The 25,722-nt window shown below is 40.6% G+C and overlaps 1 protein-coding gene across 1 annotated transcript in view; it reads left to right on the forward strand.

Moving 5' to 3' along the window:
• The first annotated feature begins 24,569 nt into the window (after positions 1–24,569).
• LOC122519110 overlaps positions 24,570–25,722 on the forward strand; it is an 89,831-nt gene continuing 88,678 nt past the window's right edge. Inside the window, exon 1 of the mRNA XM_043638357.1 lies at positions 24,570–24,998. The gene's annotated coding sequence lies outside the window, so the exon portion shown is untranslated. The remainder of the gene's footprint in view (positions 24,999–25,722) is intronic.

Below are 25,722 nucleotides of genomic sequence, written 5' to 3' on the forward strand. Positions count from 1 at the left end.
GCAGCAGCAGCAGCAGGTTAAAAATCATACGAGGAGATAATAGTTCGAATTGATCGTGGAATTTCGAGGAATCTTTCGAGTCTTCGGGTACGCAAACCAATTAAATAGGTGCGACTTGAAAGAGAAAGACGAGGAGGAAAGGAAAGGAAAGAAGAAGAAGAAGAAGAAGAAGAAGAAGTAGAAGAAGAGTACGGTGACTTCGTTTCACCGGTTAAGGAACTGGTCGCAATTAATGAGCGACCGGACGGAAATCGAATTGAGAAATTCCGGACGAACGGCAACAGCGAAGGATCACGAGAAAGGCGGGCGAAGAAGATGCGAGATTTCGACTCGAGGAGGAGTGGGCAATGGGTTCGTTGGTTGGTTGGTTGGTTATATTCGCAACAGGACAACACGGCACTGCACAGCATAGCTGAGCGCAGCACAGCGGAGCACAGCACAGCATAGCACAGCACAGCACACGTAGCAGCAGCTACTACATACGGTAGCACGAAACATTTATCGGTCGACACCGTGCTTTGGTCTCTGCTGTCTCCTTCATACCCCTCCCCTTTCCCTTTCCTTCGGGTTCACTCCTATCCTACTATCTTCCACCGCGACTACTTCCCCCTTTTTATTGATAGCCGCAATTAAAGGTGCGCGTCTCCTTAATTGCGCCGCGGTACCTTAATTAGGAATCATCAATTCGTAGAGTCGGCAACCAATAGCCACACGCGTATGATTAACGCCACTCTCAGCTCGCTTAAAACTCGTACGGTCGATCGTGAACGCGATAAATATCGATGTCTCGGGACAGTTTATCGAAATGTTTCTCTTTGCCTTGTCGCTTCGTTCTTTCTTTCTTTCTTTCTCTGTTTTTGTTTTTTCGTTTCTTCTTCATTTTAGAAAAATCAACGAAATCACAGGGAGTCTAGACGGTGCGTGCATCCTTCTTGCTATACTTCTCCATAAAAGATAGTGACTTTAGTTATACCGAAGCTGCTTTTTTGACCGATCTCCCTTTTACTTGATATTTATGGAGAGTTATTAACTCGAACTTAAACGAATGTCTCCCAACACGGATTTACGAGACATACCTGCGCGTTGCAGCTTCTGTAAATAAGTATTTAATCCGTGAGATTAAATTTTACAAGAAATCTTTGATCTTATTGGGTTTATAATGTTATACGTGTTTTCATTGAAATTTTGAAGTAATTTTCATTCGATTAAAGCGTTTTGTATTATTATTGAATATATTGCTTTGTATCAAGGCCGATCTATCACTGACCTGAATCACTTCATTTCTATTGATTTTAATTAAAAATCGTAATTAATAGTTAATTAAATTTAGATAATTATAAATTTTATAAATGATATATATATATAAATAATTATATATTTCTTCTTTGTTATTCATTTTTTTTATATTCTTCTAATTTATAGAATACAAAGAATTGATAAAACGAGAATCTCAATGTGCAAAATACAATTGAACTTTGTTGGCCTTTATCGAATCTTCACATACGATTAATAACCCATGTAAAAGAATTAATCAGTGAAAATATATAAAACGCTTTATCATCAATCCTCATGACATTATCGTATCTCGTTAACGTATTTATCAATAGCTAATTGTGATGAATCACAGACAGGAAACTTGATCCGTCACGTAGTCAAAACAAAATGAGGCATAGCGATTTAAATCGACCTTCGAGTTAAGAATTATAAGATATTGAATAATGCAAAGGTAAAGTTTAAAGTAGAAGGTGTTTGTAGAGATATATACATACATATATATACAGATATATACCGTGCTTATTTGAAAAAAGATGACGGAAGTAGAAGAGAAAGAGGTAATAGGTAGTTCGGTGTATGTAATCGGTTACGTTCGCGAGTAGAGCGTGAAATTTTTCAAACGGTTTGTAGCAACCGACCGTTCTGCTGCTCGCAGCAATGGTCTTGATGCGCGGAGGGGTCAGAGTTCAGAGGTCCAATCGCGGGTCTTCCGCACACATTCATATTAAATGGGGCTCACTTTCACGTATAATACACTCACACGAACCCTTCTACGAGTATTCTCATCGACACAGAAGCGTTCTTATGTTCCTTTAGTGAGCTCGACACGGCCGTGATCTCTCTCTGATCGTTGAATGAAAAATATCTTCCTCGAACACATGTTCCGTGTCGTTTGTCTTGAAAAAAAAAGAAGAGAAATAAAAAAAAGAAAAAGAAATGAAAAGAAAACGAGAAAAATGAGAAGAAAAAGAGGGGAGGGGATGAGGAGGACCGAACGCTTAACGAGAATTAATTACTTCATTTAATAAGGTGAATACTTTACATCGAGCAAATTAATTGTCCTTAGATTATAAAGTTTAACTTCTATCAGTGATAAAGATAAAATCTTTCTTTATTGGATCTGCCGTTGGTTTAATTATCCTTGAGACTAAGACGACCACGACCACGACCACGACTACGACCAAGACCAAAACCACGACGACGATGACAAGGAAAGATAGTTCTCTCTTGGTCGAATTTTATTCTGAAATAGAGGAGACAAAAATAAATTCTCTCGTGTTTATTGTTTTTTTTTTTTATTTTATAGATTTACTTTTCTTCGTAATTGCGACCAATGTTTCATATTCATGACGTTATCGTCGTTACTTCGCGGAGATCAAAAAGTATGAGTGATGTAAATTTTGTAGAAATTCATTCTTATTCAATTTGTTCACCGGAAACGGATTCTGTAAACTTAGATTATTATGATAGACTTATTACACTGTGTATTACGAGCGTATTGATAAATCGGTCTCTTTAAACTTACGTACGAACTATAATAATAATATTAATAATAATAACCAGAAATACTAATTAGTTCGGAACGTAGTCGGGTTTGCATGTTGTTATCTTAATTATGACTCTTATCGTAGTATCGTTTCTAAACCGGAATGAATTCATCGAGTTACTGAAAACACACCAGTACGACCTTTAAACTGATAACCTTTTAACATAGATAAGAAAAAGACATTTTGAAAATTTACATCAAATTTCAACTAAGTTTCCGATTATGTCGTATGAAGATTTCCAAGTAGAATGTCATACGGGCACAAAGAAAGAAGGCGAGGAGACAACGACGCGAGCGTGCGATTTGTGAGAAGAGAAGATGAATATTTCAAAAGAGCGTGCGTTTGCATTTTGCGCGTATATGAGAGAGAAACGGAGATATAGGAGTATGGAAGAAGCTCATATCGTGTTGGTTGGCTGCCGAGACGACTGACATTTGTGAGAGGAAAAAGAACGCTCGGAGAAAGATGGAAGAAGAAATAAGGGAAGAAAGAAATAAAGAAAGAAAGAAAGAAAGAAAGAAATAAAGAAAGAGGGAAGAACTTAAGTGCACGAGTGGTAGAAGAGAAACGAGGAGTGAAGGGAGAGAGTGCGGGTTCATGTGGCTCGGGTCGGAAAGATCGAGAGGGTCAGAGGTCACGGGTCGGACCGTATAGCCCTGACCTTCGACCTTATCCCCTCCTAACACGATTCTCGAGACCTTACGCGGACCCCTACCAAGCGCGCACCTAGTGTCCCGAGATCTCGACTCTACTTCATAGCTGAACTCGAGACTACTCGCGAGCACACACCGACTCTCCTCTCTGATAGTGTCAAAGTATGAGAACAAAATAAACAGAGGATATAAAGAAGACGGTGGACAATCGACGCGAAATTATTTGATTTCTCCAAAAATTTATATTTTGTTCTTTTCTCTTGTCTGCAAAATTTAAAGAAATTAGAGATAGAGAAAGAAAGAGAAAGAAAAAGAGAAAGAGAAAGAGAAAGAGATAGAGATAGAGAGAGGGCGGGAGTCTGTTTATCGTAAAACCTTGACACAGTTGAACATCCGTCGTGCCACGCAGTGCATCGTCCGGTGGTATATCCGTACTGTTGCCACTTTAATGCCGTATACATGAGAAGTAAGTAAGTGCACTTGCGCGTATCTACTGACTTAAGTGATATTAGTGCGCGTTCATGTGTAGATTCACAATCAGTGTCAACTCGTGTGCGTGGATCTACGCTCTCTTTACATCTGTCTCCCTTTCTTTCTCTCTCTTTCTCTTTCTCTCTCACTCTCTTTCTTTCCTTTTTCTTCTCTCTCGTTCATATTGGATAAAACGATTTTGTTCTCTCGTCACGATGGAGATAATGAAACGGACATATTCGAGATAATTGATATGATAGAGTAAGAAAGAAAGAGAGAGAAGAAAAGGAAGGCAGGTAGACGAGCAGACAATTCGATATTCGCGATTTTAATAAGTTCCGCGTAACGCGCAACGTCAGGATTTATGATCGGCGTCGAACAGATGACGCGAAAATATTTCTAGCCGGAAACCGTTAATATAACTCTTAATACGATCCTCTCTGTCTTCTTCCTCTTCCTCTTCCTCTTTCTTCTCCTCCTCCTCCTCTTTTTCCCATTCGAAACTACAATTCTTTTATAATATTTTCTCGATTTAGTTGATAAGTATTATATATAATTTCCCCGATGAATACTCGTAGTTGCTGTTATTCCTGTTGCATCGTCATCTTGTATATAGGTATCGTCTCTTTTCCTCGTTTTATTATTACAAGTTTTAATTGTCGTACTGAAAAATCGAAGTAAGAAACTGTGGAACGTTTAAACGGTCGAGAGAAATAGTGCTCGTAAATTAAACGTTAAGTTACTCTCGAATAAGATAGGCAGGCGCGGTGTGTGCGTGCCGACTCGGAAGAGAAGGTTTTTTTACTTTGGACACGTATTATCGGGCCGCGCGTTACGCGTACGGTCACGACGATCTTCTCGTCGTCGTCGTGTCGATGACAGCGAATGGTCTCCTGGACGAACGCAATAAACCGGCTCTTTATCGATGAACGTGATTTTGCTCGACCGAGCGAACGAACGAACGTACACACATGCTAAAGAAAAAGATAGAAAGATAGAATAAGTGAGAAAGAGAGAGAGAGAGAGAGAGAGAGAGAGAGGAGAGAGAGAGAGATACGAGATGATCGTTTGGGACGATCGTTTCGATCGTGATATTAGATCGTTCGTCGTTAATAATAACTTATGAGCGCTTAGTGCGAGAGCTTTTATCGCTCGTTATATCTCTGATCTTTAAGAGCGCGAGATAGGAGCCTAGAAAATTGGAATGAACATCAGAGGCCAAGGTTAAAGTTTCCAATCGCATTAATCCTTGCGGAACGATTCCTCATACGTATATACTTGTACGTACGTGTGCGTGATACATTGTACATACGTATGTAACATACATAGAGATGCACTTATCTTCAAATGGTACGGGTTCGACGATTGTGTTCACTCGATTATATCGGATACTTTCTTGATATCATTTTCTAAGGGTCAACGTAGTTAGCGTTAAATCATTCGTATGATTTTATTTGTATTATATTATTATTAGCTGTCACGTTAATCGCTTATCATCGTCATTTACATAAATTATTTATTTTAACCCGTTTAGTTTTTATCCGAAATGTTTATCGAACGATCGTTATTTTCTATCGGTACGGCTGTTTTTACCATAAATTCACGGATTGTATTTAAGTATTGAGAAAAATAAATCGTTTCGGTTGTAGGATCTTACGAAATTCAAGGTGGAGCGGCACGCGCGTCTTTTAGATGCGTGGGTGCGTAAATGTCTAGGTAGCGTATGTTACGCGTTGATCACATATACTCCTCTCTCTCTCTCTCTCTCTCTCTCTCATTATCTTTTGTGGTCGTACGTCTTCCTTCTTATCCTCCTCTTCACCTTCAATACTCCGTCGGTGACCCAGCGTGGGCGCGGGCTACGCATCGCTAATTACGGCCAATCAGACGCGACCGGTGCCAGTCTTATGCAAATAAGACTCTTTAAAGGGTAACCGGAGAAAGTGATTGGGCCCACCGACCGAATGAACGATCGATCGATCGATCCACCATTCCAATCTAATCATCTTCTTTTACTAAACCATAGAAAAGAGAGAAAAAGGGAAGGCTTTCTTATATCTTTTTTTTTATTTCTTTTTCAACATTTGAAATGAATATAAACAAATGTCAAAGAAAGATATTTTAACGAGAAAGTCTAATCGCCGTGGCCGTTCGTGCTTACTCCTTTTATCGAGCTGCTCTCCCTACCAACACCGCCTCTTTAACCTCCACTACCTTCTTCTCGTGGTCCGCCCACAACGCGTGCTGGTTCATTCTCTTCGCTCCATCCCCGTGTGTTTGCGCGCGCGAACACCCACGCCACGTGTTCGCTGTTCGACTCGCCTTCGTTGACTCCATCCCAAGGATATATACCACCTATGATTATCTTTCCATCAACTCGATCTCTTTTTCTAAGCTAATCCCTCCCCCTCCAACCCCACCCCCATTCCTCGCATGATGAAAGAACAGAGGATAGCGATCATGATTTTTTGCTGCTTTAATTCTAAAAAATTACAAAATGGTAAAAAATCGAATAAAGAGTTACAAACGTTATTACTGTTACAGCAAGAACGATAATAGAAGACACATGTTCCAGATGTAAAGTAGATAAAAAGAAAAAACGGGGGTTTACTACCTTCGTGGTTCAAATAAAATAGGAAAAAATTTAATCGTGATAAGAAAAGAATAAAAATAAAGAAAAATAGTCACGAAACTCGGTAAAATATTGTACGTCGTCGTCTCGCTTCTTGATTTCTACGTTACTGCCTGACCGATAAAATGATCTAGCTCGAAGCCGAGACGAGAGTAGAGGAACTCGAGTTTACGAAGCCTCAGGGAAATCTTTCTGCCTTTTTTCTTTTTTAATTTTTTGTTTTCTTTCCTTTTTTTTTCCTTTCTTTTTTTTTCACTTCCCATCCTGATCGTTTTTCCTTTTATCGCGAACGTGCTTGGCCGCACCTTCGAGGATACGGAGAGAAAGAGAAAGAAAAATAAAGAGAGAGAAAGAGATAGAGAGAGAGAGAGAGAGGGAGAGAGAGAGAGAGAGTCCAGAGAGATAGTTTCATCGTGGCATAAAACAGTAATCTTTCTGCAGGCTAGGGGTAAAGATCGACCGGAATCTCTTCTGCCTTCGTCTCCTCTATGCGCTTTCTGATGAAAGAGAGAGAGAGAGAGAGAGAGAGAGAGAGAAAGAGAGAGAGAGAAAAGGATAGAGTAGTTGTAGATAGCGATGGGTTCGTGTTATTGCTACCGAGAGACGTGTCGATGGAATGGAAACGATTCGATAAAGAGAAACCACAAATTTCTAGCGATCGAGCGCCGAGGATGATGCTCGAGGTGGTAGAGCAAACTGGAGAGCTATCATCCCATTTGCGTTGGTAAAACTGGTTTCATTCGTGATTTCCATCAATATCAATATTTTTTCCTAAACATTCCGAAACATGATTTATTTCATTTTTGATTCCGCGTTTATAACCATCATATACACGGTTCAAATCTTATCTTTCTATAATATGTATGTTAAAATGGTTTATCTTACGGTAGAGTTTATAGTTAGGTTTTCGAGATAATGGAGATTCGAAGAGGTAAACACAATTTTCCCCTTGTTTCTTTTTTTTCTTCTTCTTATTCTTGTTTAAAATAAAGGTACAAGTCGAAAGGAAAGGTAAAGGAAAGAAACGTGGCGGGGATATGATGGTGTAAGAAAGAGATTAAAGGAAGGAAAGAAAATTTCCGGTAGCCAGGACTCCCCGTTGCGAAGATCTCTCTCGTTGCTTCGCATTTTGACGCGCGAAGCTTTCGCGAGGAACGAAAGAGAAAGAAAGAGAAAGAGAGATAAAGAAAGAAAGAAAGAGAGAGCGAAAGAGAGAGAGAGAAGAGAAGAGAAGATCGCGAAGCGTGCCGTCCAATTAAACTCTTCTGCCGGGCGCTTCTACTATATTGATTTAATTATCTCGTTACGACTCGGCAAAAGTCCGCTCAGGCTGAACGTTCTCGAGAGCGCCTATATACACGCGTAGAAGTCGATCAATTACTGGAGGACTCGATTCTGTCTCCTTTCTCGAGAGCAGCAACAACATTCCCCGTTTCCCTTCTATCTCTTTCTTTTATCCTTTTTTATCCTCCCCCCACTCTTTCATTTCTTTCCTCCTTCCTTTCATTCTTTCCTTCTTTTTCATTCGAAGAGGAGAAGAAGAACTCTCGCGCGGGTTTTTCTCTTCTTTCCATCTTCGATTCTAACAACACGTTTATACTTACAGGAACGACTGAGAGAAAGCAAAAGATTAAAACGGAAAGAGAAAGAGAAAGAGAGAGACAGAAAGAGAGACAGAGTGAGGAGGGAGGAGGAAGAGGAGGAGGAGAGGTTCTCCTTTCTCTTCTATGCTTATCTACGTGGCTGTTTCTCGTCTCCCTTCCCCTGATTTATCGACGTATTTCTAATCAAGAGACCGCGCGCGACCGAGGAAGCTGTATTAGTTAACCTTGTCAGATAGGTAGGTAGGTACCTTCTGGCTGATCGTGCATACTAAGTAGTTAACTTCGTGGGTGGTGCTCTCGAGTACCACCTCCGGTTGCACTGCTAGAGCATGAAGGCATTCGTCGATCGATCGATCGATACAACCATTCCATCTGCGCATCTCTTGCTTGCTAGCGAGCTAGCTAGCTAGCTGGCTGGCTAGCTTAGCTAACTCTAACTCCCTCCGACTACAAACCTTTTCTCTATTCTCTTATTCTTATTCTCTTTTTCTTCCTTCTCATCCTCTTCCTCCTCCTTCATTTACGTTCGTCGAAAGATCGATATGAGTTTTTGATCCTCGTCCACGGATAATAGATTACTTCAAACGTATTTCACGTTTATCTATTGATTTCAATTTTAAAACGAAAATATTCAAATCATCGTGATGTTCTTATGTAAGAACATCTTTTTTTATTTCAAATCTTGACATAGGTAACATATCTCGTTTCAGGTCCTGAAAAGAACGGCTATCATCATCGCGACGGGACTGCTGGTGGATCCTTTTCTATCATTCCGGTGAGTAATAAGTAGAAAAATTGTATTATATATTATTATTTAACGAATTTAATTGAGATAGTTTTTTACGACGATTCGATATAATACACGTCCACCATATGATTATTCTTTCTCTTTACCATACACCCTCTCTCACTCTCTCTCTCTTTTCTCTAAGGCGTATCTTAAAAGCGGATTATCAAGTGTCATTATCTAGACAACGAATCGCGACTGGCACGCATGGGGGCTGAAGGGGTAAAGACACTTCCAACAAGTTATAAACGGATAAAAAAGAATAGCTAGAGAAGAGAGAGAGTCAAGAGTAATTTCCACATCAAAGAATAATAAGAGAAAGATGTACACAGGGACATAGAGAGAGAGAGAGAGAGAGAGAGAGAGAGAGAGAGAGAGAGAGAGAAAGAGATAGATAGATAGAAAGAAAGAAAGAAAGAGAGGTCGGGGTCGGTGCGTAGCAAGCGATTAGGGCTTAACGATTATTCTCGGTCCTACGTCGGAGTTAACCGGTCGTAGAAGTAATAACGCTCGACAATCTGGTACGGCAATCAATGAGTACGTGTTTATGTAAATTGAACGAGCCACGGCACGAACGACGCAGCGCTATTTTTCCTTCGCGCTCGCGCGCACCCTAACCAATGAGAAAGAAAGAGAAAAAGAGATAGATAGATAGAAAGAGGGAGGGAGAGAGGGAGAGAAAGAGAGAAGTCGCAAAAGAATCAAGAAAGAAGTCGAGAGCGGGGTGAACGATGTTGTATTTTATCGGTTCGATGCTGTCCGACGGTGTCGAAGCACGCGAACCTTCCTTCGACGATATTTATACCGATTTGACGCCATTTCTTTCTCTCTCTCTCTCCCCCCACCCCATCTTCTTTTTACAATTTTTTTTCTTTTTTTTCTTTTTCTTCATCGAGATACCGAAAAGAACGAAAACGAAATCGAGCCACCCTTCGAAAACGAGTACATTAATCGGTTTAAGAAAAATCGATCGGCAGTAATGGAAAGGGGGATGAGAAAGTAACGCCGAAGGAAGAGGATATACGATTATAATTCTACGAGAAAACTTGTGATCAACAAAAAAGTAATAGACGAAGTGATCGTCGTTGTACGCTCGTAAGTTTATTCGGACAAGAATGAAGAAAATGGGCTTCAATGAGGAAGAATAAAAATTTAAAAAGAAAATAAGAAAGAAAGGAAAGAAAAATGAAGCTTTCAATGTAACCGAGCAGCCGCCGCCGTCGACGACGAGGACGACGCGGTAGTCGTAACTCCGCTCGAGCGACGATTATCTCTCGTAAATTGCCAGGGGGCAACAGCTTCTTCCTTTGGAAAAGGTATCGCGAACGTTGCTCGAAGAGAGGCAAATGTAAAGTAGAATAATCGTAGTCATTACTTTGTTAAACAAGCCTTTGCGCCACGGTTCTTGTTTCTCTTTCTATCTTTTTTTACTCTCTTTTTCTCTCTCTCTCTCTCTCTCTCTCTCTGTTTCTGTCTATCTTTCTCTCTGTCTTTTCCTTTCGATAAACGCGACGCAATAAAATTTTTAGTACCTACACGCAAGCGTTACCGCGAACACATGCATAGGTATATGTATATGTATATACGCGTTAGACTCATTCCCTTTAGTTCTTACGAATTTAACTTTAGCCACACATCCTCGTCGTCGTCGTCGTCTTCGTCTTCGCATCGACAACGATATAAAATCTCAAAGCTCGTGGCATTTGTTTGTCGTAGGTGCTGAACATTTATTCGATGGCACCATCTTTCTTTCTATCTCTTTCTCTCTTACTTACTCTCTTTTAGCGGAACGAATCGTAAGGAGACTCTGGAGAAAAGATCCGTGGGGCAATGACGTGCGTGCATACCCATTCATATATATTCTGATATGCGTGTATATACACATATACACCTTTATTACCGTCTTTAATATAACGAAGCGCCCCTCTTCTTGATGCACGATAGCCGACCGAGAGTGACGGGGGGTAAAACGTTGGAACGACGGATACTACACGCGCGTGTAATTAAATAGAGTCCAACGCCGACTCCAGAACCAACCTCACTCGAATTAATCGCTCGCCTTCGGAAGCTCTCCTTCCTCCGCCGGATGGGTTGGTTGGTCGGTCGGTTGGTTGGTTGGTTGGTCGGTACGCGAGAGCTGTTTTAATGGAATCGCGCCGCTCGTATTTCCAACGGAATCGTCGAGATTTTTTTTAAGAAGGACCGCCGCGGTAAGGAGCCCTCCTTCTCCTCCTCCTCCTCCAGGATATTTCTTTTTTTTCGGATTGGATGTCGTGCGAAGGATATAAGGGTAATATACCAAACACGTATTTGAGTACAACCGTTTAATTGGTTTACGGTCGAAAATCCGTGTACCTCCCCGGTCGAGATAAGAAACCAACAAAAATTCCTATTAGCTTCGTTAGCTTGTGTTTTTTGATCTTGTCAATAAGTTAATTCCTTTATATTCGTTTTTCTTTCGGAATATTACAAAAACTTGCTGTGTGTTTTTTTCTATTCTATTATTTCTTATTAAATTTGTTCAATCTCTGTTTACATCGTTCGTTTTCTTTTTTTCGAATGAAAGACGGTAGAGAATTATCAATGGGGTGCCCTGGTTGGAAAAATGATGATAGAAAACGGGTGCCTCGTTCAATTTCGTTCTACGAAACGATGGAATTCAGTTCACGAGGTGTAGTGGTGGTCGCGTTCCATCGTCTCTCTCTTGGCGAGGTCGTACGCGAAGAGTTCGTCGTAATCGTAGAAGAGAAGCAGACGGAATGGAATAGCATGGTCGTTCGTTCCTTCTTCGTTCGTTCCTTCGTCGTCGAATGGGAGCCGCAGAGGCCGATCAATTATGCCGGTTGATTCCAGGCCACGAAATGTCAAGGCTCCATCTCGATGGAATTCTAACGCTGACAACGACGACGAAGACGATGATGTCGATGGAGAATCGAGTACGAATGAAAAAGAGGGGGGAAGAGAGAGAGAGAGAGAGAGAGAGAAAGATTATACGTTATGATATTATATTATGTTTATTGGCTGAATCTTGTTAAGCTATAATACAAAAACAATGATTCAAAATCAATCTCGATAAATAATCGTTGTTCGAGTGTTTCTATTCTAACACAGTTGTAAGTTCCGATAATTGAATTTTCAAGCTTCCGATGAAAAGATGTAATCGAAAAGTTGCATACGACTTTTTTTACTTTGCCGATAAACCGTGCGTTTAAGATCGACTATTGATGAATATCAACTTAGTGGGTAACACCGATTGAACCATTTTTTCTTTTTTTTTGTTTATCTATTTTTCTTCCTTCTACCACTTAAGCCTTTCTCTCTCTCTCTCTCTCTCACCCTCGTGCGTAGGTTTACCTATATAAATCCAATCGATTTCTCGATCCTTCCACTCGATTTAGCGTTCTCGTCTAAGTACGCGACTTTGCGCGAACTTCCATTAACGAGATATACGCCCGTATCGTAAACCAGTTTAGCAAAGCAAGCTTAGCAAGCTAACTGATACTCGCCATCTCGATCGTTCTTTCAATTATCAATTTCAATATCTTTGAGAAACGCAAATGAAAAAACAACTAAATAGTATCGAGTAACGATGATAGACACGAAACTTTAGTAACGAAATTTACAAAAATTCTCGGAGAAAAGACAAAAATAATCTAAAAAAGTATGTACCTAAAGAAAAGTACGAGAAAAATGATAGAACGTTAAAAAATAAAAACGAAAAAAATAAAAAAAAAAAAATTAAAACGAAGAACATTTAAAAACAGGAATATTATGAAAATAATGAAATAAAAGTACTATATCTTTATTTCTTGCTTATCGCGTAGCCTCATATAATGTGCTGCACCGTCACGTTCGCGACAGGGAGATTACGAATAAGAGTGTAAAGGAGGAAGTGAGGAAAAAGAAAAGTAGGAGTAGGAGGAGGAAAGAAGAAAGAAGAAAGGTGGCTACAGAGAGAAAAGGAAAGGAAAGGATAACAGAGGAAAGGATAGGAGAAGAAAAGAAAAGAAAAGAAAAGAAAAGAAAAAGAAAAGAAAAGAAAAGAGAGGAGAGACGCATTTCGCTTGCCGACGTAAGTACTCGCACGTACGCACACGCGTGCGCGCCGAAGTATAATAAACATAATCGCGGTAGCACGATAAGGAGGCCTTGGCCGTCTCCCTACGGTCGTGCCCGGCACGCCCACCGCTACCATCTCTGCCGTGCAAAGAGAAAATACTACCGTGGCAATCAACGGTTTTACACCTGAGCATCGCCACGTACCTTGCTAAGGAAGAGGAAGAGAAAGAGAAAGAGAGAGAGAGAGAGAGAGAGAGAGAGAGAGAGAGAGAGATAGATGGAGAGAAAGAAAGAAAAAGAGAGAGAGGTTCAACAGAGGAGGGAAGAGATGCTCCTCTTTCCGTTCTTCTCTCTCTCTCTCTCTCTTCATCTCTCTCACCCACCTTTCTCGACTCTCAGCTCACCTCGATAGGCAAGACTTGGTGAGCACGTTGTACCGACCTACCCCGAAGGATTATCAACGCTGGATCTTTCGATACGCTCCCGTTGCTTCAGCAGCTTCCGTAGTGCGTCCTCTGAGTCCTTTTCTTTCGCGAAAGTTCTAGGTCCTGGCCTATAACTTTACTAAACTACTCGAATTTTCTCTAAATAATTTCGTCTATGATAGTAATCTTCGAGGAATTATGTAATAATCTTATATCGAATTTAATTGTGAGAAAAAACATAAATATCTGGCAAAATTTGTAAAGAGAGACGAAGAATTTGTTTCTTGTATACTTCCAGAAGAACTATCGAAATATATCGATGAATATCGTTCGAGCAGACAGAAGAGAATCCTCTTTCTTTCTTTTTTTTCTCTTTTCGTGGTCACATCGCGTGATCGGACAAGACTCGTTCGCGATCGAATTTCTGCAGCATTCCGAAGAGACGTTATTTCTCTCTCTTTCTCTCTCTTTGACGTGAAATCGTTTTCAGGCATAACGTTACGTTCAAAGAAAAAGTACTTTGTCCATCGATTATTTTTGATTTATTCAACAATGATCATTACGATCCTTCTATCTTTTATTTGCTTTAAAAGAAACGATTCGGTCGAACTAACGTACGAACGAATGGACGGATCGATAGATCGAACGATCAATCGATCGTCGATGATCAACGGAGCGTGTATTTTCTGTAGTTACTAGCGAGCGTGTCGCATCTCTCGTTATCGATCTTTCATCGCATCGGAGAAGTCGACGAAGTCATTTCTTTGATTTTCACCTGGTCATTGCTCGGAGTTCAAATAAAAATAGAATAAAGAAAATGTTTTGGAAGACGTCAACGTAGAAGGTACATACCTGAGCAACAGCAACAGAAACAGTAACAGCAACAGCAACAGCAACTGCAGCAGCAGCAGAAGTAGCAGCAACAACAACAACCTACGAGATAGGGGCTGGGTTTCTAGTCTATACTTACGGGCTAGGTGGTAGATATGGAGCGCTCGATAATGATCCAATATACTGCTACATCCTTGCGAAGTAATTACAATGATGAGCGAACCGCTACTACCATCGCGCTTCTCTCGAAGCAGCTCCTTCGGAGGCTAGGCGTTGGAACTCTTCCATCCTTTTTCTATCTCCCTCTCACTCTCCTTAGTTATTTTTTTTTCTCTTCTATTTTTCCTTTGCTCTCTCTTTCTCTCTCTCTCTATCTTTTAACCCTTTCTCCATCCTCGTCTTTTTCTTTATCTACCTTCTCCTCTTCCTCCTCCTCCTCCTTCTCTTGCTCCATCTTTTTCTTCTTCTTCTTACATTAGTCGGAACCGGCACACTGAGCAGCACCACACCGCACCGCACTGCACTGCACCGCACCGCACCAAGCTATTCGTTCCTCCGCATGGCACCGCAACAAGAGCAAACATCTCGGTAGGGTCGTCACGGGGCCACGGAGTCACGGTGGATGGATCTTGGCTCCTCCGATCCTCCGGAATTATCACGGCAGGCCACCGTGAGGGTGAGCTCGGCCGGAAGTGCGTCATCAGTGAGATACGTGCTCGATGAAACGATCCGCCTCGCTACGGCTTCTCTTCTCTTTTTTCTTATCCTTCTTCTTCTTCTTCTTCTTCTTCTACGATTCCGATCTCCGAGAGAGGTCGAGCAAGGGGTTCTTCGGGTCACGGAGCAAGGTCGATTAGAGAGGGATTCGAGGAAGAAGAAGCCTTCGATGAGATTACGCTTGCTTCGTGATTACGCCAACTTTACAGAAGACGCGATAGTTCGTATTTTCCGTTTGAACATTTTTGCATTTCACGCTTAAGAAGAATTCTCTTCTCTTCTCTTCTCTCCTCTTTTCTTGTCTTCTCTTCTCTTCTTTTCTATTCGAGGTGCTGGCTTTTGCACGACGCCGTTGACCTTACCGAGCGAATGAGCGAGCAAGTAAGACGGAGTCAGTCCGACTATCGACTTCTTTCTCTTTCCTTCTCTTTCTCTCTCCAACTAAGGTTCATTCATCGATTTTTTACAACGGAGAACCTGCTGCGAGCTAGATCACTCGGCTCACCGGGAGCTGAATAGAGGCGATACGAGGTGTCTGATTAACGTTGCTTTTTTGCAAGTACACATCGTGTCCGAGGCTTCGTCACGAGGCGACGATCTCTCAACCTTTTCTCTCACTCTCTCTCTCTCTCTCTCTCTCTCTCTCTTTCTCTTTCTCTTTCTCTTTCTCTTTCTCCCTTCTTCTTTTTCTCCTTTTTTTTCATTCCATTTTCATCTTCATCTCTTTCATATAAAAATATTATGAACTTTGAAGGGGGGGAGAATCGAAATAGCGACGCAAATTTATCCCTGTCAATAAATCAATCCTAAATCGAAAGAAACTAAATTCATTCGAAATAACATAAATATAAACAAATTTCGATAGTTTTTAATGAATATAATCATAAAATATATTATCAGTAACATTAGTAAGTCGGGTTGAGAGTATTGCGACGCCACTGAGAACGAAGATACGAGCAAGAAGAGCACGCATAACGTAGAAGCAATGTTTCTCTCTCTCTCTCTCTCTCTCTCTCTCTCTCTCTTTATCTCGTTTCTCTCTCTCTTTCTCTGATATTCTCTCGGTCGTCCAGCGGTGGCGGTGGCGGTGGCGGTGGCTACGGATCGCCGAGGGCGCGCTCTTTCTCCTTCTTCTTCTCCTTCTCCTTCTCCTTCTCCTTTTTGCTTCATCGTGAAGCGGAGGTGAAGGGGGCAACGCCGTGCTGCTCGGGTAGGGGGGCAAGACGAGGGGGGCAGGGGGAAGAGGTCGACCGGGATAAACATCTGAGCCCCGCCCGGCACCCGAGGCTGCACCTCTTCTTGCTCCTCTTCTTCTTCTTCTTCTTCTTACCTTTCCTTCTTTTCCTCTTCTTCCTTCACTTCTTCTTCCTCTTCTTCTTTTTCTTCTTCTTCTTCCTTCTCTTCTACTTGTTTTTCTGCTTCTGCATCGGATTCACTGCCATTATTGATCTTCGACGGTCTCCTCCAACGTGTCCGTATCTACCCTCTCGACTCCCACTTTATCCTGATCCGCCCCTTTCTCGTTTCCTTAATTGTATTAACTTTCTTCACCATGCACCTTCCGTGAAAGCTTCCTTCCTGATTATATGTATAGGTATTGGTAGGTATATAATATAAAGATATTTACGTATCGTTCAACGAACGAAGAAAGTCTGTCATTCGTTTTAACTTACTTTCAATATTCGTACGTATGATACAACAACAACGACAAAAAGAAAAGGTGTCATGGTTGTTTGTGGTAAAAGTTCTTGTTTTCCTTCGAAAAAGGATTCTCTCTCTCTCTCTCTCTCCTTGGCGTATATTCAATAGTTTATGGCATTTAAATAGGCGGCCCTTCTCTCGTTCCCAAACAATTTGCCCGTACCACAGATTGCTCGTAAATAAAGATAATCTATTCCAAGCGGAAGATAAAAATCGTACGGTCCGAACGCGTTCCGCTACGAGAGAAAAAGAAAAAGATAGATAAAGAGAAAGAGAGAGACAGAGAGAGAGAGAGAGAGAGAGAGAGATCGAAAGAAGAAGAAGAAGAAGGAACAACGTCCCTTTGGCCACGTTTGCTTGCTTGCTTGCTCGCTTCTTCTTCTCTTCTTGAAAGGAAAAGAGTCGTAGAAAAAGATGGGAGAAATTGAGAGAAAGAAAGACAGAGGGTAAAACGTTGTTCAACGTTTAGTTGTGTTAGTTCCGCGGGTGAATGTTCCTCCGGTTATTCATTTTTACGTCGCTCATTGCTCGGATTTTATGAGGCAAAAATGATGAAATTGCACTTTGGTGCTGTTCCACGCCCCCCACCCGCCCCCCTCCCACCTCCCCTCTCTACCGCTCTTTTTTCTTTCCCAGTTTCTTTGAGTACGCGCTTCGTCACGGGGATAAGACTTTAAAGCGAGCCCAACTCGCACCCTCTTTTTCTTTTTCGATTCTCAAATTTTCCACACGGATAAGTTCTACTTTTAATTTCCAACACTTTTCCCAAGATTTACATTTTATACTTGGCAACGTTGGCAATCATTTTTATCAATTTAATATATGGATACACATATTTAATTGGTCAGCGAATAACGTTATTGGACATTTTTTCGTATCTTATATTTAAATAAATAACGCTAATATTAAAAAAAAATAATAATAAATAAAATATTCGTGAATGGGTGGAAAAGTATTGGGAGAATTGTTTCTATGTTAAACTCAAAACATTTTAACCTGTCATTTAATAAGAAAATAAACTATAACATTAGGAATATAAAACAACTTATAGAAAATACAAAAAGTAATAAGATAAGAACGAAGATAGAGAAAGAAATAAAAATAATTTCGTGTAATCTTGAACTCAACACGCGCGCGCGCACACACAGATACACACGCGCGCGTGCGCGCGCGCACGATCGGTCAATGAATTTTTTTATCGTAATACGTAATAATTAAAGCGACTCTCTTTTACAATATGTAAATATGTAAAAAACTGTATTTTATCTGACACAATATCAGTATCGCGTGTGAAAGGATCAATCGATTTCCTTTTCGATAAGAATCATCTTGTCATAGACCAACTGACGGATCTAACAATGTTTATTTTTATTATACAGCGAATCCTATTCGACACTATGCACGCTGCTCTTCCCTTGACCTTTTCGAGTGTGCGTTTATCCTTCTGACCTTTATCTCCGCTGATTCATCGGCATCTTTCTTGCGTAGATTTAAGTCGTAGTCGTGCTCGATCTAACCTCCTCTCCTAGCAAGATTGTTCTAAAGTATATACTATATATGCGTCTTATTTTACTTATCACGTTTCGAGATAGTCAAGGCGTTCTTTTTCTCCGTTCATGCATTTCCATCATGAATTCTTACAATGAGACTTTTTTTTTTATCGTGCGTACGATTTTTGAATAATCAAAGGGTTCAATCCAAAAGATAAAAATATTTTCTACCGACTGACTTGAATGATTATTTAATAAATACTTTCTCATTATCGTTTTATTTCTGAATTATCTTTATTTTCAAAATTCATTGTAAATGCATTAACAAAAAAAAACTCTCTTCTCTCGCGTAATAAATTATATTATGAAGCTGCAAAAAAGAAAGAAATAATATAATACTTGTAATCGGTTATGCGATGACCCTAAAAATATCTCACGTTTTTTCTCTCCTATACCAGCTGTTTGATAAAGATTGACAACGCCACCCACCGATACGATGAATCGAGATAATAAGAAGAGTTCTTCCAGAAGAGAGAGGCTTTTTATTTCATTTCTTTTTCCGCATCCATGGACGAAGTCGCAACACTTCTATTTCAAGATATACATATAACATATATTCGGTGAACTGCCGCTTTAATTTTTTGCTTTAAATTAAACTCGATGAAAAAGAAAAGAGAGAATAAAACAAAACAAAAAATACAAAAAGAATCCGAATACCAGTCGAACGGACTCTTTCTTATCTCTTTTCCTCATTCAAAACAGATTTCAGTGTGCGTAATTATATATCTTTCTCGTACGTTTGAAACGCCTCGCGGCGTTTCCTCTCCTTCTTCACGAGCATACATACGTTGGTACGAAAATTATTTAATACGAACTCGTAGCAAATCGCGTGCGTGAATCATAACAAGATTATTGGCGTGTTACGAAATTTTTCTTTCTTATGTTAGACAAGTTCAAAGGATTCTCTTTTTCTCTTTCTCTCTCTTTTATGTCTCTTTTTCATTATCTTTTTTCCTTTCATATAAGGATATTTGACCTCTGACGAAATCTTCTGCTCTTTTGAAAAAAAAAAAAGTTAAAATTCGTAGGAGTTCGACGAATCGTTTCAACGAATATCACGCTCGGGTGCTCGCGATAGCCATAATTCGTGAGCTATTTCATTCGATCGTTCGTCTTTATCTTTCTTTCTCCCTTTCTCTCTCTCTCTCTCTCTCTCTCTCTCTCAATCTCTTTCGATATCCTTAGTAAGTAGATACCTCTGCCTTAAGAACTTAGAAGAGGGAAGGTAGGTAGGTAGGTAAATAGGAAAGGAGTTTCGTGCGAAAAACACTATAATTTATAGCGGAGATTACAGCTCGTAGAGAAGCATAAATTTCTGTCGATGCTTGGTTAACGTGTCGGCGATCACAATGTTCGCGGTAAGTTTTCAATTTGACGATCGTTCATGTTTCCGATGTCGATTATGAGCGTCGATTAAGCAAGTCGTTGTTCGTTGTTTTCGTTAAGGTAAAAAAGAAGGAAAGAATTCAATTCGATAGGATTTTATTTTTAAGGAAAAAAGTAGAATCGACGAAAGGTAGACGAGAAACAATCGTTCTTCTCTTTTTCTGTAATTGCGAAGTTAAAGGTGGAAGTGGAAGTGGAGGAAGGAAAAAAGTTGCAACCGATGTGAAATGTTCTCGAACGTCGAATTTTCCAACGAATGATTCGTTCGAGCATGAAACAGTGGTGACGGTGGTATGAAATCGTTAAATTCCTGAATTACCTTCTTTTTCCTTTGGCATCAACTTGATAGAGAACGTTTTCGAAAACGATATTCGATCTTCTTAGAATCCGATTATTTTCCGATTCCGATCATTAATATATCCAGTTAATAAATCTCTCTGTGAATCTCGCGAGATTCGTCGACGTGTTGTGCCAAAATCCAAAACGATATTTGGATATAAATTATCGAAGGGTAATAACGTTTACGCTTTTGTCATCCATGAAATAAATTTGAGAGAGAGGAAGAACACCGAGCCGAAACGTCGTTTAAATCAATCGGGGGGAGGGAGGGGGAGGGGGAATCGATCGAACGAAAATCGTTAGGATAATGTAACGTTTATAAAACCATTCGTTCGTATTTGGAAACGATCGAGAACCGTTGGTTTCTCGACACTATACGAATGATGATTACGTAGTTTTATACTCCCGATAGGTTCGTAACTTTTTCTCATCTCGTTTCTTTTCGTCAGCTCGTTAAATCGATATGTCGCAAGTTGCACGCGCGAGCGCGCGCGCGCGTTCCTCGCATACATCATAATAAAAATTTCTCAAAAAACGAGCCACTACCCCGTTATCGTTTTTATACGGGTCTTTTTACGGGTACACACGTTCTCGAGTCCATCCGAGAACTTCCTTTCTCTTTCTCTCTCTCTTTCTCTCTCTCTTTCTCCCTTTCTCTCTTTCTCTCTTTTTTACTTAGGACGACGCTCTTAAGGCAAATTAAATACGGCGCAACAAATTACCGAAGCTCCTCGTAAATCAAACCGGCCAATAAAACGTCCCTTGGTCTCGGTCAGAAAAATTCGAGTGGTGGAACGAGGTGACGACGAGAGATAAAGAAAAGAATATGTGTTCGAGAAAAGAGAGAAAGAGAGAAAGATAAAGATGGTGTGAGGAAGAAGAAGAGAAAAAGTTTTTTAAGTAGGTATTCCAGGACGTCTCAATTAAAATCTATCAAAATCGTCTTTGGAGTTTGTCGTTTTTCCTTGTCCTTTTTGTTAAAACTCTCTCTCTCTCTCTCTCTCTCCCCCCCAGTAAAAAAAACAATATAAATTTTGTTTTTCGTTTAACAGCTGAAAATTTCGTACAAGTTGAGCGCGAACGACCCGAGCGTCGTTATCGTTGAACGTTCGATGGAGTAGAAAATAATATTATGATAGGATCATTGGAATTTCGTCTGGCAAAACTCTCGAAAGATCGATGGAATGAATGAATGAATGAATCGTCGTACTTCTTCGAAGAATAATACAAATTTTCCAAGGGCACGAATAATTCTCGAGGAGAAAAGTCCTGCTAGTTAGGTCTCATCCTCGGAGACGTTGGTATCCGGTGGCGTTCATGAATACGTGTTCATTATTTATGTGCAACGCCTCTTGGCATCAACTATGGACCAGCTTCTCTACCTACCAACCTACCGGTAGGCACGAGAACAACCAACCGGATAACGTATTACGTCTTCATATTTTTTTCCCCCTTCTCGTGCACGCCCGATAATTAAAGGTGCCCCGGCAAGGACCTCGATGATTTATCGGTCGACTCTTCTCGACCGATAAGATGAGCCCTACCTGATAACCGGCTGCTACCTTCCGCGTATATATCGAGAAAACCTTGCTTACGTTCGAGATTTCGAATACTCATTTTTACGATCGCGTTTTCAAACTTTTATCACACTCCGTTATAAGTTAATTATATCCATATAATATACATATGTATATATATGTATGTGTGTATGTATGTATCTCTATATTTTGTTTTGAATTTAATAAAAAAATTTTATGATATTTTGCTCGTTCAAATTACAAGAGCTGCTTCTTCACGGAAGTTTCGTATCGATGAAAGAAGAGGAGAGAAGACCGGTCTGGCAAATAGTTTAATCGTCGATAATTTTTCCAAGAATGAAACTGGTCGACCGGTGCTATAATCGCTCGCCACGGAAGCAACGAACGAACCAACGAACGAACGAACGATCGTCGCAGATATGGCTATCGATACTAACGCCGTTCGATCCATCGAGTCGTTTCGTTCAGAAAGTAACTTACAGGAAAAATCATCTTCTAAGCTTCGAATAATCTTGAAACCCCGTAGCGGATATCTAAACGAGGTCCTCTCGAGTAGCCACCGTATTTAATACATCGATAGGATTCTATCCTATATCTATATTAATGAGCTAATATCCTTGAAAAGTGTTTATCGCGAGGAAAAATTTTCAATCGAGTTTACAATATTTTTTTAATAAAACGATTATTATTAATATATATATATATATTTTTGTTTGTTTATTTTTCTATAAATACTTGGATGGGTTGAAAAGTTACGAGCTTAACATAGGAACAATTACAAATATTCTATCTTTAATTATTATCATTTATTTTTTTTGTAAATATAAATACACGTATCGACATTGTATAAAATTTTAACAAAATGCGAATGGAAATGTATTTTATATATATATACATATCATATTGATAAGAAAATTATTTTTGAAATTGATCTTGGAGAAATGGGTGGTGGACGTTGGTTAAATTATTCGAATAATAGAGAGTTGTAAGTGAATTTATTTAACTATTGAACTTCAAATGTTACATAGAATCTTAGTGAGGTGATATACATCTATTGAAAGCTACATATCGAGTTCAGTGCTACATCTCGATCTTCTTACAAGAGAAAGAGGCTACTCGTTGTTGCACCTTTGGCACGCACTCTCGTTGCTGCAACATACGGTTCACCACGCCCTCGTGAAACAATGTGATGGTTAACTTAACAAGCTCCCTCATCCATGATACGTATATATATATATATATATATATATATATATATATAGCTTACAATGGTGCCAATACTCGCGTATATTTTTCTTTTCTTCTTGATAGAAAAGGACTTCTGATCCCTATCGTACTTCAGAAATCGTTCATCCCTTTTCTAAGACTGTTGTATAGCAGCTGATTGCAAGATTCGTCGCTAGTCGTAGTTGAGTGGAGGAATGCGTCGCACGTAGAGACCATCAATTTGAGAAATGAAATAAGAAAAAGAAAAAAGAAAAGAAAAGAAAAAAGAAACGGGAATCCGGTACCGTGATGATCATCGTCCTGCGTGGGTAATGATAGGCGTGCCAGAGAGATTACGGTCAGCGAGCATTTCTTCTCTTTTTCCCTTTTCGATCGCTAAGTTTCCTGTGTTGATAAGATAAAAACCGGTGGCGAATGACAGTCGGAAAATATAGAAATTAACGCTTAAGAAGATAGAAATGAAATATATACGTTGATGTATTATATTTTTCAATATATTTATATCTACTCGTACGATAAAATCATAAATTAATCGTTTCGACAAAATATTTCAAAACGCATACTGCACATTGACGTATTTCGCGTATGTAACAAATTCGAAATTATACTTCTGCAGATTGGAATGAACATCCGTACAAAACAGGATAATATTCGAAAATGTTGAGGAACATAACGAGACAATTATTTGATTCTACCTTTCCCGATGGTAATCCAAATATGGATGCTTCGGGGCAGGATTGATCGTCGAAGGGAACATAATCGATGGTTTAAATAAAAACGAAAAAAAAATTAGAAAAGCCTGAAGCCTGAAGGATTCGTGGATAATCAGAAGGAATGAATTTATCGTAATTTTTTGGGGCAAAAAATAATAAGAGAAAAGAAAAGAAAAGGCAAGGATAATGAGAGAAAAGGATCACCGATGTTGGAATTAAACTTGTCTCGAGGTTGAATCCGCGTCAGCAACGGCAACGGCGGCAGCGTCAGCAGCAGCAGCAGGAGCAGGAGCTAGTGCAGGAGCAGGAGCAACAACAACAGGAGGAATGGAACAGAACGTAGCAGAGCGGAATATAGGGGAGGAGAGTAAGGAGAAAGGAGAGGAGAGGAGCGGAGAGGAGAAGAGAGGAGAGGAGAGGAGAGGAGCAACAGGAGCAGCGAGCATGGCACCACCTCCACTCTCCGTTCACTACCACCTCTTCTCGGTTCTTCGTTCGCAGGCAACGCGGTGCACCTCGCCATGTGACTGATTCCCCTTCTCCGCAGGTTGACGAGCGGTGGGCCTGCCTACCTGCCGCCCGTTGCCCCGCTCCCATTACGACGCGGACTCTCGCGGCAGGTGCACCAACCTAAGTGCCACTCCGCTTACCTACGTCCTGTGCCTACCGAGGCAGAGTAGTGTGTCCGGTGCGCTCTTCTCAGCTTCTCTTCCCTCTTTCTTCTCCCCTCTTTCCTTTCCCTCTCTCTCTCTCTTTCTCTCTCTTTCTTTCTTTCTTTCTTTCTCTTTCAGTCCATCCCTACCTGTCGTCTTCGTTCGTTGAGCTGTCCTCAAGCCCTCCTTCCTTCCCACCTTCTCACCCTACTCTTTCTTTCTCTTTCTTTCTCTCAGCATCTTCTGATTCTCTCTTTCTCTTTCTCTCTACATTTCCTCGCCTCCTCTACTACCGCCCGCCCGCCTCCCCCCTTCGCCGTCTTACGCAGCAGCAGCAGCAGCAGTGCCGTGTGGTAGTGTCGTGTCAACCCGCGGTACATCAACGATCGCCCGGGATACGAGGAAAGGATCATCGATCCTCGACGGAGGACGGTCACGCGAGATATCACCACCGGGTCAGCACCTTTCCATAAGAGAGTGTCGTGATCTCTCTCTCTTTTTCTCTTTTCTTCCTTTCTTCCTTTCTCTTTTCCTTTTTCCTCCCTCTCTTCTTTATTACATATATCTTTTTCTCTCGTATCTACGGGTGTCACAGATAGTAGCCGGTCTCGCGAAAAGTCGGTCTTTTCTGAAGGAAGGAAAGTCCGTGATTGGTAGACACATGCGGAATTCGAGATCCGCTTGTGTCACTCTTGGTGTCAGAAGGATGATGAGTGATCCTCGTGAAAGGTAGTCTTACAAGAAAGAGACAGAGAGAGAGACAGGGAGAGAGAGAGAGAGAGAACGAACGAACAAGAAGAGCCGGAAGAAACGGTGAAGAGAGTCAGAGTGAGTCAGTCACAAGTCGGTAGCAGAAGATAGATGAGCGGTGGCACGAGTGAAGGAAAAAGGTGTCGAACCATCATCGCGGTGGATTTTTCTTATTTTATTTTACTTTATTTTATTTTATTTTATTTTTTTCTATTATTCGTCTCTCTCTCTTTTCTGTCCACGAAAATCATATATATCACACCCGGTGTTTTTCGACTGACATTTTCCGTGACATTTTAGTGTGCGCGTGTTGCTGTTTCGAATCCCGAATCGAGCAAAACGTATAAAACGAGATACGCACGTAATGTCTTGTTCGAGTTTTGCTTCGAATATTTGAAATAATATATTATTGTAACAAGAAGAGAAAGGAAAAGAGAGTCAAAGCCAGACAGACAGATAAAGAGAGAAAGAAAGGGAGGGAGAGAGAGAGAGAGAGGGAGAGAGAGAGAGAGAGAGTGAGAGAGAGAGAGAAGGAGAAGAGGAAGAAGAAAAAGAAGAAGAAGGCGAATCGAAGAAATTTGTCGATGATAAACTAAAGTGTGCAAAGATAGAAGTGTGAAGAAGAATAAGAAGAAGAAGAATAAAGACAAAGTCTTAGTTGGTGGGATATTATTCGATGACGCGAATTCCGTGCCTTATCGGCTTCACGGCTGACGCCGACGGCTTATCGCCGGCGTTATCTGCCTCACCGCTGCTCTCTCGGAACCCTTGCGTGTCCTCGAGCAGAGAACTTTAAGCGTTTTCGTTGACGGCTTAACGTTGTTCAACGATATCATCCGAACAAACGTTTCTGTCTGTCTGTCT

Source organism: Polistes fuscatus, unplaced genomic scaffold (genome assembly GCF_010416935.1).
Source record: "Polistes fuscatus isolate 324 unplaced genomic scaffold, CU_Pfus_HIC Scaffold3, whole genome shotgun sequence".
Classification (NCBI taxonomy): Eukaryota; Metazoa; Arthropoda; class Insecta; order Hymenoptera; family Vespidae; genus Polistes; species Polistes fuscatus.